Genomic DNA, 13,625 nt, shown 5'->3' with positions numbered 1-13,625 from the left:
GTCTTTGGGGAGTATTATGGCAATCTGGGCCTCTATTATGGATACATCAAACATACATCCTTTTGTTTGTTTGTTTTTTGTTTTGCGAGGCAGGGTTTCTCTGCGTAGCTTTGGTGCCTGTCCTAGAACTTGTTCTGTAGACCAGGATGGCCTCAAATTCACAGAGATCCACCTGCCTCTGCCTCCTGTCATGTTATAATAGATACCTATTCCTCTTTTGTTTATGCCCTTGTCCTTTTTGGGGTGAAAGCTGCCAATGCTATCAAGGCCCTTAAGTTGGCCATGGTAGTTATGGGGATACTGTAACTTAAGACTGATAATGGCCCTGCATGTGCCTCTCAACAATTCAATATCATTCTTGGGTCCTGGAAGATTTCCTATATGCTGGCATCCCCTGAAATCTACAGGGACAAGGCATTGTGGAGAGAACCAACAGAGCTCTTATGGGGCTGTTGGCCAGGACTGTCTCACAGGAGGATAGGAGAGATCCTTATCTGGCCTTAACAAGTCCTTTCCATATGAACTTTCTCAGTTTTGATGACAAGGGGCTCAGCCCAGCTACAAGCACTGGGTGTCTCTGCCAAGGAACACACTCCTGCCCCTGGTGAGTTGGAGAGATTCTATCTCTCTCCAGTGGCAGCTGCCAGCACTCTTGCTAACCCCTGGAAGAGGAAATGCTTGTGTTTTTCCTCAGACTGCCACAACGCCAATATGGATCCCGGTAAGAGATGTACACCAGGCCATGGATCAGCCTGCTTCAGCCAAGGAGGGAATAACCCAGGATGGGTAATGTACAACTCCTCTTTCTTGTTCTCAATGCCCCCCCCACACAAATTGATTTATTAAAGGCAGAAGTTATGGCCTTTGACTCTCTTTTTTTTTTTTTTCTTTTTGTTTTTTTGAGACAGGGTTTCTTTGAGGCTTTGGAGCCTGTCCTGGAACTTGCTCTGTAGAACAGTCTGGCCTCGAACTCACAGAGATCTGCCTGTCTGCCTCCTGAGTGCTGGGATTAAAAGTATGTGCTACCACTGCCCATTGGATTTTTTATTTTTTTTAAAGATTTATTTATTTGTGTACAGCATTCCTTCCATGTGTGTCCAAAGGCCAGAAGAGGGCACCAGATCTCATTACAGATGGTTGTGGGCCACCATGGGTTGCTGGGAATTGAACTCAGGACCTCTGGAAGAGCAGTCAGTGCTCTTAACCACTGAACCATCTCTCCAGCCCCTCGATTTTTTTATTTTTAAAAGAAGTTTGGCATAATATAAAAAGGATATTTGATCCCTCCTGGATGCTCTCACATATGCATTAATTGGCAGGGTGGTATTGTTAATTATTACTCCCTTTTAATGTCTCCTGCAGCAGATCCAACACCAGTGGACAGCAGCTAAAGTGACTCCAGGTGTTAATGGCTTTTAGGCATCCTTCTTGCAATCCTCCACAGGTTATACAAGTCAGGTTTTCTGTAATTCAAAAGGCTACTGCCTAGCCCCCACCCCTGGCATCTCTCCAGGAATGAATGTTCTTTGAAGGTTAGTAGTCAATGATGGGTAAGAGCTTGTTCAGCAGGTTCTCAGACAAGCACAGTCCAGACGCTGAGCCCTCCTGAGGTGGGGTCAGATAGACCTGAGCAAAGAACTCTGGCTCCTACTGAGCACCCATGTAATAAATAAAAAAGGGTGGATATGTAGGAAGTTAAGGCCTACCAGGCCAAGAGGAGCAACCTGGAGTCTGTTGGGCACTGTCAGGGGTCCTGACCATGCCTGGTCAATGAGGGTCAACCATACTATGCTGTCTGAGGATCTAGAAACAGGAGCTGTCAGAGGTTCTAATTGTGCCAAGCCAATGAGGGGCGACCATGCAATGTCAACGGATTGGAAAGTCTGGGTGCTGGAGGGTATGTAAGTTTTCCCCATAGTTAAATAAACAAATATTCCCCATCCCTTTTACTGGACTCTCGGTGTCTGTGTTTGTTGATATCATGCCTTCTCATCCCCTCCCCCGAAGAAGACATTAGGGCCGTTACACTTAACTGTGGGCAGCACTATTCCATTTCCATGAGCTAGGGTTCCGGACTGTATAAACATGCAAACAGCTTACAAGTCTTCATTGCTCGGCTTCCTGTAACCAGCTGCCTTGTGCTCTTGCCACAGCGCTGTGCTTTTCCTGACTTGGACTGTGGTTCCCTGAATTACAAATCAAACTTTCAGAATGATGTTATCAGGTAGTTTGGTGAGAAAAGGAACTAATACACACTCTGACTCCTCCAAACCCATTTAAAAAAGATTTATTTATTTATTATGTATACAGTATTCTTAGTATTCTGCTGTATGCCTGCAGGCCAGAAGAAGGCACCAGATCCCTTTACAAATGGTTGTGAGCCACCATGTGGTTGCTGGGAATTGAACTCAGGACCTTTGGAAGAGCAAGCAGCGCTCTTAAGCACTGAGCCATCTCTCCAGCCCCTCCAAACCCATTTTTTCTTTTATTTCTGAGGCAAGGCCTCTTGTAATCTTAAGAATTCTTACATGCTGGGAGGTGGTGGCACACACCTTTAATCCTAGCACTTAGGAGGCAAAGGCAGGTGGATCTCTGTGAGTGTGAGGACAACCAGGACTGTTAAACAGAGAAACCGTGTCTCGAAAAACCAAAGGGAAGAAAAGAAAACAATTCTTAGGTGAGTTAGGTATGGTGGTGCATAACTGTCATCCAAATACTTGGGACATAGAGGGAGGAAGATCAGAATAGTTCAAGGCCATCTGCACCTACATTTAGTGAGTCTGGAGCCAATCTGGTCTATGTGAGACCTAGTCTCAGAAAAACAAAACAACAGACATTTTTTTTTAAAAGATTTATTTGTTATATGTACAGTGTTCTGCCTGCATGTAACCCTGTAGGCCAGAAGAGGGCACCAGATCTCATTACGGTAATGAGCCCACCAAAGAATTGCTGTGAATTGAACTCAGGACCTCTGGAAGAACAGTCAGGGTTCTTAACTTCTGAGCCATCTCTGCAGCTCAATAACAGACTTCTTAAAGAGCAGTTGGCATCTACAAGAGCACTCTAAGTAATACAGGTAGGCTCCAGGTCACTTTATAGCTTAGGATTATGTTTCTGTATATTTCAATAATTCAAACAGAAACTATAAGGGTCCAGATTCAAGTAAAACAATGATATAAGGCTTAACTACTGCTCCCTGGGGAGACAACACTAGAGAGGAGTTAACACACATTTGATGATTTTACTGGGTTGCTTATACTCCACTTAGGGACAGGTCTCAACTATATCTACCTTGAAGCACATACTATTTGGAAGGCTTTGGGAAAATGAGAAGAGGTCCATAGAACAAGGGACCCTGGACTATAGGTTCAAGAGCTTTAGTTAATTTGCTTCTAAGTCTACTAGGCCTGTATGTTATCTGGTATGGTAAGACAGCAGACATGGCTTTGAGGCGCTCATCAGCTACTGTGTACTACAGCAATTTCCAGGAAAGGAGAGAGCAGCTGCACAGTTTCCCATATGCACAGCACAAGGCACAAAGTCAATAAAAGCAGAGCATCTGAGTCACTAGAAGAATATGCCATAGCCTATAGTATTGCATATTCACATGCATCGTATATACCCAGAATTGGAATATAAAACTACACAAAGAATATTAGACATTTACTCAATATCTGTGTGTTCAAACAATTTGTTCTGTATTCTTTATTGTAAGAGGGATCATTGAATCATTTCTAAGAAAATGTATTGAGCATTTACTATGTGCCAGGTACTGGGAATACAACAACAAAGAACACAAAGAGTTACATGTGACGGCACAGAGGCCTGCAACCCCCATCTAGTTGAGAAGCAGAGACAGAAGGATGAATCTAGAGTGGAAATCAACAACTACCTAGCAAGTTCCAGAATAACCTGAACTCAACAGTACAAGACCTTGTATAAGCCCCCTCCCCTACCTCAGACAGGAAACAAGATCATCATCACAGAACACATGCTGTGACAAAACCAGAAAACAGAACGAGGAGATGAAGAGCAAATGGGAAGGTGCTTTGCAGGCGTGTGGCACCCTGCATGGTGCTAGGAACTGAATTCAAGCCTTCTGCACGCTAGGCAAGCACTCTATTAACTTAGCTACACGCCCAGCTCCCAGAAGGGATTTCTGCAAAGGTGACATTCGGCTCTGCTGTGAAGGAGGAGAGGCCAACCATGCGGAGTGTGGGGAGAAATAGCAGCGACTCTAAAGCTCCCAGAGAGAAAGAGTAGCCTCAGCAGTGAAGGGCTAAAGGACGGAGGGAGGGTAGCACAGGGGGAAGCAGAGACAGAGGAAGGAAAAGAACAAGAGTGAGAAAAGAATGGGCCAGCCTGTGTCTGAAAGGAGGCAGAACAATCTAGGAAGGGCTTATGGGCCATGTAACCCAGGCTGGCCTCAAAACTCACTGTGTAGTCAAGGATGACCTTGCTCTTCCGAGCCTCCTGCCTCCATCTCCTGTACGCGGCCACATCATTGATGTGGTGTTGGGGATGGAGCTCAGGGCCTTGTGCATGCTGGACAAGCACTCTGCCAACAAAGCTACGTTCCCAGGCCAAGAAGTGGGTGCTTTTCTAAAAATAAATAAGAAGTCATTGAAGAGATTTTACTTGGAAGGAAGCAATGTTATTTACTATTTATTCCTTCAGACAGTGTCTCTTGATATGTAGCCCAGGTTGACCTGAAACTTGAGCTCTTTTGGCTTCTGCATCAAGATTGCTGGGAGACAGGCCTGGATCATCACAACTGGTAAAAATTAATTTTTTGTTATTTGTTTTGTTTGTTTGTTTTTTCAAAACAGAGTTTCTATGTAGCCCTGGCTGTCCTGGTACTTACTTTGTAGACCAGGCTGGCTGTAATGGATGAATTAAAAATGTTGTAGGATCCCCAGTGGCTGCAGAGGCAGAAATGCTGCAGGTCACTGAGCAGCGACAGTGGGCAGTGAACAGCAGTTCTGAGAGCAGCCAGTCCCAGGCAGGGATAGCATGGTTCCCCGGGTGGCTGCAGCAGGCCATGAGGAGAGAGACAGATGGGTATGCCATAAGACCATGCTGCAGGTCTCCGAAAGTGGCTGGTCCCGGGCAGGGAGACAACTGGCAGCGCATGAGAGACAGTGGAGACAGTTTGTTCTACAGAGAAACCTTGTCTCGAAATTCCCCCTTTTTCCCCCAAAATGCAACCAAAAGCAGCCAAACTGATTAAAGCTTCTGACAATACAATGCCAGGTGCAAATACTTGATTTATGAGGTACCAGGCTTTTCTGGGTTTTCACTAAACCAAGTTTTTTGTTGTTGTTGTTTTAAGATTTATTTATTATGTATATAGTGTTCTGCCTGCATTTATCCATGTAGGCCAGAAGAGGGAACCATATCTCATTATGGTCCACCTTTTATTATGATCATGAGCCACCATGTGGTTGCTGGGAATATGAGCCACCATGTGGTTGCTGGAAATTGAACTCAAGGCCTCTGGAAGAGCAGGCAGTGCTCTTAACCGCTGAGCCATCTCTCCATCCCTCTAAGGGAAGTTTTGCATAGGCTTTGTATCCATGGGAAACTCTCAGTTAAGATTCACATAGGTATTCGAAAGGTATTTGTAACACAGAGGAAGGCCTAGAGGCTGTGTGAAAACTCTGGAGCCAGGCCAAGTATAGACTTCATGGCTAGTGGGGGTTACTTGCTATCCCTCTGGCACCAGGTAAGTGGGACATTATACCACAGATCTCCCCTTTTTCCTTTCTTTCTTCGAAATTTAATTTTCAAAGGTTATACAGCTTTTTTTTCTATCTATCTGACTTACAATTTTATATAAGTAGGCCAAAACACATCTTAAAACAAATAAGGCTATTATTGCTAGGAAAAGAGCAATGCCTACTCCAATAAGAATTCTGATAAAATGATTCATAGGGTTGAATGAAGCTATGGTATCGGGAAGACTTTCCATAATATCTATTCCTGTCATATCAGGTATCTTTTTTTGTAAAAGTCTCCCTTATTTCTTTCTGTAAATTTGAGAAGAATTAGTGTGACCCATCTGTTTGGTTGAAAGCATCACCCCAGCTCCCTAATACCCCTTTATAGAAAAAGTCCAGATTGTTTGGCTGGGAGCTTCACCCTGGCTCCTCGAATAAGACCCCTGCCCAGGGAGGGTCAAAAAAGCCCACCAAACAGTGACCCCTCCCCAGGGAGGGTCAAAAAAGTCCACCAAATGGTAAACCCTCTCCAGAGAGGGCAAGACCACTCCCACAGGCTATTTAAATTGCTCCCCAGAGAATGAACACATGGTCTCTGGTTTTTGTGTGGTTTCCCCTTTCCTCTCTTCCCCTCTTCACGCTTTCCTAGTGCCACCCAGGAGCATTCCATTGAACATGGGCATCTTTTAATTCATTTAATTCTGTTCAATTGGAATTATTTGTGTTGGTGGAGAGGCTCATTTTAAGAAATACCTAACACCATCAAATACGTCTAAACCTGATCCCAATCATATTTGCTGTCATTAATTTTTTTAATATTTATTTATTTATTTATTATGTATACAATATTCTGTGTGTGCCTGAAGGCCAGAAGAGGGCACCAGACCTCATTACAGATGGTTGTGAGCCACCATGTGGTTGCTGGGAATTGAACTCAGGACCTTTGGAAGAGCAGGCAATGCTCTTAACCACTGAGCCATCTCTCCAGCTCCCTGTCATTAAATCTTAAGAGTATAATACAATAAGAAACATTCCAATCACATTTTAATTTCATCTGCTCCTTAAAAATTTCTAACTGAACCCCTAACAATATAACAACTTATCTTAACTCAGCTAATTCACTCATTATCTCATTATCAATTTTATTTTGTTCAGTTCATAGTTCTGATGAATATTTATGCCAGTCTCTAACAAATTCAGTAGTTTTAATTTTTTCCTTTTTTTGGTTTTTTTGGTTTTTTGTTTTGTTTTGTTTTGTTTTTTTGTTTTTTTGGTTTTTTTTTTTTTTGGTTTTTCAAGACAGAGTTTCTCTGTAGCTTTTGGAGCCTGTCATGGAACTAGCTCTTGTAGACCAGGCTGGCCTCTAACTCACAGAGATCTGCCTGCCTCTGCCTCCCGAGTGCTGGGATTAAAGGCATGCGCCAACACCGCCCAGATAGTTTTGATTTCTTTATGAACCATCATTACAGCTATTGCTGTTGTAGTTGTCAATACGATGATCCTCAAATCAATTGTGACAACCAGTCTTGATGTGGGATTCTCTTCTGTATGCTGTGAATTTGTTTTGTTCCAACTGCTTAAAATAAAGAAAATAAGATAAAGAAGCTGTTTCAGCCTATAGCAGGGCAGAATATAGCCAGGCTGGAAGAGATATAGAGAGAGTCGGCATAGTCAGAGAGATGTCATGTAGCTGCCAAAGTAGAAGGACATGCTGGATTCTTACTGGTAGGCAATAGCCCCGTGATACACAGATTAATAGAAATGGGTTAATCTTAAGATGTAAGAGCTGCTGTCCAGTGGTGGTGCATGCCTTTAATCCCAGCACTCGGGAGGCAGAGATAGGTGGATCTCTGTGAGTTCGAGGCCAGCCTAGTCTACAAAACCTAGTTCCAGGACAGGCTCCAAAACTACAGAGAAACCCTGTCTCACGGGGGAAAAAAGATGTAAGAGCCAACTAGAAATATGCCTAAGTCATTGGCCAAGCAGTGTTGTAATTAGTATAATTTCTGTGTGATTATTTGGGTCTGGGCGGAAGGGAAAGGAAAGAGCAGTCTTTGCCTACACAGTCTAACAATTTGACGTGTTTTTTTTTTTTCAATATTTTCTCAGCGAGTTTCTGTACCAGAGTCATCACAAAAGAGTCTTGCCATGGCCTCAGTAACTTCATGGGTATTCAGATTATATGTCTTGCTCTAAGAATAAATAAACTCTCAAAAGTACAATTTAAGAGCATACCAGAAAAGGATGGCTCTGATTTAGTTTAAAAGACAAATTATATTTATCATCCTTAATGTTTAATTTTCTTCCCATGCCTTATGAGGGTGGAAGGCACTTGCCAGTTTCCACAAGTTAGTCTGAATTGAAGTGCCAGATTGCAGGAGAGGACCTGCCATTCCAACTCCATGCCATCGGATAGGTTCATTAAAAAGAAGCACTAATTTCTACAGTTCCATTCAAATTATACCGTGTCCATCTTAGCTCTGAGTGAGAATATTTTCCTTGAGCGGGGCCAAAACGGTTCCAGTCTATGATGTCTCCTGGGGAGATATTAATTAACACTCGAGGATTCTCACTCATAAACTGTTGCCAATGCACCCAATCAGATTCCTTGTTGGTAACCCACATCTCACAGAATGGTAGTCTTATGGAAGTAGTATCATTAATCTCCTGCCCTTTAAAACCAGATGCTTGATGCATATAAAACATGTATGATAATCCTGGGTAGTATTGATTGTGGATAGCCATACTTGAGAAGTTAATTTTAGGCATTGAGTTCCATTTCCCATGCAAAGAGGAATTCCTTGTATTCCCACAGTGTGATTGTCAATCCTCTACCTACCCTCTTCCCCTTGACTGAGAAGGACCTCTGATGTCATATGGACAAGGTAGCCATGAAAATGCATTAACTACTGCAGGATCTCCCCAAGTCACTGCTATGTTAATTGGAGGATAGGGGATAAAAGCCCAGTATGTATATTTTGTCCCGGTCACCTGTCTAATTACCACAAATAAGTGTATCGAGGAACAGAGCTGTACCATTCTGAGTCATTCGCCTCCCCTCTGTCACACAAACTCTTAAACTGTCTCCAGGTGGTAGGAAACGCTGTCTGCTCCAAAGGCCTTTGCTTCCCGGAGGCCTCTCAGCAGCTCAAGCATTCCTCTTGGCTGTGCTGGATTTTTATCAGTTCTGATGGGATCCACAATCTTTTATTTCCTGTGGAAACATGAACATAACCTCGGGCCTAACTTAACACTTTCCCTGGTTTTACGTGGACTAACCTAATTCAGCAGTTTCCCCTCCACCATCCAATGTCTTTTAGCAGCTGCTATCCTGTTTCATCAGCATTTTTTTAAAATTAGAAGTTAGTAAAGCATTATGTATTCTATCTCTGAGGGTCCTTATATTCCCCTCTGTTTAACAAGCATCTCTGGGTTAGAGTTTTTTCTAATCTGTACTTTTGTAGCTGAATTTCTGTTTACTTACTTTAAATCATAAATAGTTAAGAATCTCCACTTTGTATTTTTTCGGGGGAAATTTGTAATTCCCAAATGGGTAAATTTTTCTGTACTGCATCAAACATTCTTTCCAAGGTTTCTGTATCAAAAGCAGTCAAGAAAATATCATCCTTACAATGATAAATAATAGACTGAAGAAATTGTTTACATACCACTTCCAGTGGTTAATTTTTTTGTTTTGTTTTTCAAGACAGGGTTGCTCTGTAGCTTTGGAGCCTGTTCTGGAACTAGCTCTTGTAGACCAGGCTAGCTTCCAACTCACAAAGATCTGCCTGTCTCTGCCTCCTGAGTGCTGGGACCAGTGGTTAATTTATAAAATATTGACACAAAGCTGCACTATTTAACAATCTAAGAAAGTACTTTTATTCATATCTCTTTATGGACTAGGCATTATTGTAAGTAGGCAGCATAAAGGCAATTTTTTAATTTTGTTTGTGCAAAGAAATTTTAAGCTATAAAGATCCCATAGATTGAATTATCTTACTAATAGCTCTTAGACCAGTTAACATTTTTGATGTTTTCCATTTGTGAGATTCTGTTTTATTACAAACACAGAAGAACTTTAAGGACTGGTATTTTCCTCAATGTACTTAGCATCTAACTGTTCTATTATAACTTCCTCAAGTGTTTTTTTCTTTAGTTAAGGGCCACTGTTTGATCCACATAGACTTTAATATCCTTTTCTTTCTTTCAGGTTCTATACTTTTAATCCATTTTACATTTTGTTCCACCTGAGATAAGATTTTATTGTCCAAAAGTTGAGTGGAGACGTCTTGAATAGGTCAATTCAGATTTTAGAATTTTGAAAAATTACAGGTATGTCAACTTTGCATTCAATAGGCCTCCATCTTATTTGCAATTTTAACTTTGGCCTCTCATCATTAATAACAGTTTACCAAAACACCCTTTTCCCTTTTTTCCCCTGTGATTTAGAACCTTTTACTTCATAATTGGAGCTGTTTTACCTTTAAGATATGGGGGCAACAATAACTGAGCAATTCTATAACCAGTTTTTATCTGCATAATCTTTTATACATAAACCATCTTTAAAAGCATTAAAACAATCTCTATGAAGAACCAAAGTTCCTCCATTTTGTCCTCCACCTCCATCTGTGTCTTGCTTAAGCTATTTCTGGTAAAACCTTCTAGTCCTCAGAAATGGCTAGGGTCAAAAGTGACAGGGTAGCCACCTGGAAAGTGCAGATAACAGCAGAATGGCCCTACCTGAAGGTCAGCTGATATGAAAGCTTGACAAGCAACAGGCGAGGTTTGTAAATAAAATTTGAGAAAAGTCCTTAGACACAAACCAATCAGGATTGAACCCGTCACCCCACACCCTGCTAATATAACTTTTCTGGCTTTTGCCTTCAAATAATGCCCTCTAGAAGGGCGGGGGACCTCCTCTTGCTGCTGCTGCGTCAGTTGCTTTGACAAGGTCCCTGCCAGCTTGTATTGTGCACATGATAAACCTTGCTTTTGCATTTCAGTGAGTCAGCCTCCCTGGCTGTCTTTTGGGGTAACTATGGACTGGGCACAACACTTCATAGGATTTTAAGACATAACTTCAGACAATATTTGTGGAGCATTTTTATAAAATCTTAAAAAGAGGATTTTTGTTTTTGTTTTTTGAGACAGGGTTTCTCTGTAGTTTTGGAACCTGTCCTGGAACTAGCTCTTTTAGACCAGACTGGTCTTGAACTCACAGAGATCTGCCTGCCTTTGCCTCCTGAGTGCTAGGATTAAAGGTGTGCGCCACCGCTGCCCGAAGAGGATCCTTTTTTATAGATCCCAAGTAACATGTTAATGCAACTTGCCAATTATTAACAGTGTGGATAAAAAACAGTAACAGCAAAATTTTAAGCAAAGTTAAGCAAACACAACAAAATTCTAAGCTCTGACTTGCTGAGCTAGCTCAGGCTGAAGCAGTGAGGTCCACCTGTTGTTTCTTTGTAATTTAGATGCTGCAGCACTGTCCTGACAGGCAGAGTTCAGCCAGAGAGACAGAACTCTGAATTTTTAAAATTTATTTATTTTATATATATAGTGTTCTGGGCACCAGATCTCATTATAGATGGGTGTGAGCCATCATGTGGTTGCTGGGAATTGAACTCAGGACTTCTGGAATAGCAGTCAGTTCTCCTAACCTCTGAGCCATCTCTCCAGTTTCCAGAACTCTGATTTTTAATTATTCTCAATTCCTTATATCAGAAAGAGTCTTTTCCCCCCTCTATATCTACTGGGAAAAGGCTTTTTTTCTTTTCGTCATTTTTCTTTTATAAGGTCTTTTAATTTTTAGGACTTGATACAATATTTTCCCTTTCCTTTCCTCTTTTCTACAGAAAAGGGTCTTTTTCCTTGATTTATTCTCCGTGTCGGGAGCCATTTTATCTCTATCTTTAAAAATTGTGCAGTTACCACTTTTTCTTTTGACAAGCATTTTAGCAACTCTACATTTTGTTGCTCCTGAGATAAGGAGTTTAAATTCCCTATGATCTTGCCAATCCTGGGGTTCTCTTACTGTTGAGAGTTTTTCCTAGTTCTCAGAATGGCTGAATTCTCTGATCTTCAAGCCACACGTTGGGTGCCAAAATGTCATGACTATTTTTGGCATGGGTATGTGGGTTCACAAGTGTCCAAGAAATGAAGACTCAGAGTCACGTTGAGAATGAATTCAGCCTCTGTGCCTTGGTGAACTGAAGCCTTCCCTTTGCCTCCCAGCATCTTTATTTTTCCTATATTTACACGTTAGCTAGCAGATTTCCATATCTCAAAACAAACTGATAGGAGCTTCGGACAATACAATGCCAGGTACACATACCTGATTCATGAAGTACCAGGGTTTTCTGGTTTTCCTTGAAACCAAGTTTTGCATAGGCTTTGTATCCATTGGAAAACTCTCAGGTAAGATTAACATAGGGCAGCAAAAGATATTAGTTTGTTTGTTTTTTGAGACAGGGTTTCTCTGTAGCTTTGGAGCCTGTCCTGGAACCAGCTCTTGTAGACCAGGCTGGTCTCAAACTCACAGAGATCCCTCTGCCTCTGCCTCCGGAGTGCTGGGATTAAAGGCTTGAGCACCACACTGCTGCCCAGCAAAAGGTATTTGTAACAAAGGAAGGCCAAGGGGCTATGGGAAAACTCCGGAGCCAGGCCAGGTATAACCCAGCAGGGTTTCAAGGTTAGCAGAGGTTGCTTGCTATCCCTCTGGTGCCAGGTCAGTGGGACATTATATCACAGCCTGGCATAAATCACTTTTTTAAGCAAGCAAACTGTTGTGTGGGGGATGGACTGCGTAGAAAGAGATGAAGATGGAACACCAATTTGAAGTTACAAAACTCTCTGATTCAGGTAATGGTAATTTTTCAATTTCAGTAATGAGAACAGAGCTACAAAACTGAGTAGCAGATGGAATCTCAGGGGGACAGAGCAGTCAAGAAATCACGGTTAGCTCTCAGGTTTTGATATGCACATCTTAGTGAGTGTCACAATCACTCAGTCTCCTAAAGCATAACCTTTCTTACTCGGAGCTTCAATAAATTCAGTCACCATATTAGGGCTCTCTGAAGACAGATCAATGAGATACATGTTTAAAAAGAGAATTCAAGAAATTTAGATCACACAACTCCAAAATCTTCAGGGTAGGCAAGTAGGATAAAGACCCAAGGGAGATCTGGAGGCACAAGTCTTCCTTCTTGAGGGTCTTAATTTAACTAACTTAATTTAGGCTTGAATTCTTCTCACTGAACTTATTCACTGAAGTTAGGGGTTGCATAGCTCAGTGGTAGTGCAAGGCTTGCAGAGGCTCTTGGTTTTATCCTTAGCACAGCAATTAATTATACTTATGTATTAGGTACTTTGCCAAGTGTTGAGATAAAATTTGTGAGTGATTGTGTCCTCTTTTTTGCTGCCGTCTCTCTTGCTTAACTTTCAATCCACCTTTACAAATAGATGCTGTCTTTATAGACTGTCACCTCACGATTTAATAATACTGTACGACACTTCTTGAAAGACCACCTTATGAAATGTTTATTTTTAGATCAAAAATACGCAAGAAATGGAAACATAATGAGAATGGCTGGTTACTGTATATCTTTTAAAGATTTTTAAAACTATGAATATAGCCAAACAGTGGTGGCACACGCCTTTAATCCCAGCTCTTGGGAGGCAGGGGCAGGCGGATCTCTGTGAGTTCGAGGCCAGCCTGGTGTACAAGAGGTAGTTCCAAGACAGTCTCCAAAAGCGACAGAGCAACCCTGTCTCGAAAAACCAAAAAAAAAAAAAAAAAAGAAAAAAAACCCTGAATATATCGGAAAATAAACTTAACAAAATATCTAAACTAGCTCGTTCCTTCTAAACTAGCTTGTCCCTTAATGTCCTTACAATGGAAGTCCA

Source organism: Myodes glareolus, chromosome 10, assembly GCF_982192425.1.
Source record: "Myodes glareolus chromosome 10, mMyoGla1.1, whole genome shotgun sequence".
Lineage (NCBI taxonomy): Eukaryota > Metazoa > Chordata > Mammalia > Rodentia > Cricetidae > Myodes > Myodes glareolus.
This window is presented reverse-complemented; position numbering follows the sequence as displayed.